General features: G+C 47.4%; 1 pseudogene; it reads right to left on the bottom strand.

Annotated features, from left to right (window-relative positions):
- Position 1: 1 nt before the first annotated feature.
- LOC102850839 lies at positions 2-1,148 on the bottom strand (annotated as a pseudogene).
- Between the last annotated feature and the right edge of the window lie 114 nt (positions 1,149-1,262).

Below are 1,262 nucleotides of genomic sequence, written 5' to 3'. Positions count from 1 at the left end.
CTTCCCTTTCCTCTTCTATGGGGAGAGCATGGCCATTCTGATGACAGCTTTCCTCTCCATTTTCCTTTTGTTCAGGTGTACTGTTATTCTCCACCTGATCCTCCAGCTTGTCACATTCTCTGCTTTCTGAGAAATCTCCATTCCGGTCATCCTTCAGAGTATTCAGGAACTCACTCTTCCTGTCCGTAGTTCGGTGGGTCAACTTAGTCAGACGAGAGGAGGTAATCTCAATTGGAGGAGTGATGATGGAGGGACTCTCTTTAGGAGAACTTAGAACTGTGACACCAGTCAGTACCACTGGTTTGGTAACAGAGTTTGGGCTGGTAAAAGAAGACTCTCAGCTAGAGGAAAGAGATCCTGATTTGTGTTCCATTCTGTTAGTTTTCCATGCACTGGGCTTGGAAGGAGGTGGTGCAGGTTTAGGAACTAGGTTCTTGCAGACACTTGGGACCATAGTTGATGATTTGTTCCCATTTGCATGGTGAGATCCTGATGAGGTGAATGCAGCAGAAAAGGCAGCAGCAGGATCCTCTTTGTAAACTTTTTTGATGACTAGCATCTTAGAAGGTTGCTTAGCACTAGGTGGGTTTTACCACACTCCAGAAGGGGTCCCAATAGGTCTGCATGGCTGATTCTGCTTGCCAGCTTCTGGATTCAAAGAAGGAAAGTCTTCCTCCTCAAACTGTAATTTTTCTGCCTTGTCTTCTTTCTTTGCTTCCCGAATCTCAGTTGGTGTTTTTTCTTGAAAGGCAGAGCCTTTCTGGGAGTGGAAGCTGCCATTCCAGTGACGATGGTTCCCTGTGCCACCTCCGCTACACTGGCTCATGTCATCATGACCCCGGTTAGAGCCATGCCATCCAGACAGACTTCCTGTGATTCCAGCATATGCTCCTCCCTTAGAGACACCAGAGTCCACACACAGAGTCATGGCAGAACAGAGAGTGCTGGTGCCAGGAATTGACTGTAGTTCGAAGGGGCCCATTGTTAAAAAAACCATCAGATGAATTATGTCGACATCAGCTAACTCCAAATCTACCTTCACCTGGGGACAGGTGCTTCCCGTGTTTTTCAAAGGTAGCTGCAGGGGTCTTAGCTGACTGTGGTGTTGAGAAATTTAGCCAAGCAGGAACAAAGTCATGCTGCGCCATTTAGGTCCAGTGTCTTTTTTCAGTAAGGTGAGGCATTCAACCTCATGGCCAGGATCCCAGAGTGTAAACTCTGTGGTCCTGTTTTCCAAACTCCTTGTGTCTGCCAGCTGGATC

The sequence above is a fragment of the Elephantulus edwardii genome, unplaced genomic scaffold, assembly GCF_000299155.1.
Source record: "Elephantulus edwardii isolate Elephantulus edwardi_28Jun2011 unplaced genomic scaffold, EleEdw1.0 scaffold00325, whole genome shotgun sequence".
Classification (NCBI taxonomy): Eukaryota; Metazoa; Chordata; class Mammalia; order Macroscelidea; family Macroscelididae; genus Elephantulus; species Elephantulus edwardii.
The sequence above is the reverse complement of the archived record's forward strand: the minus strand, read 5'-3'. Positions and strand labels throughout refer to the sequence as shown.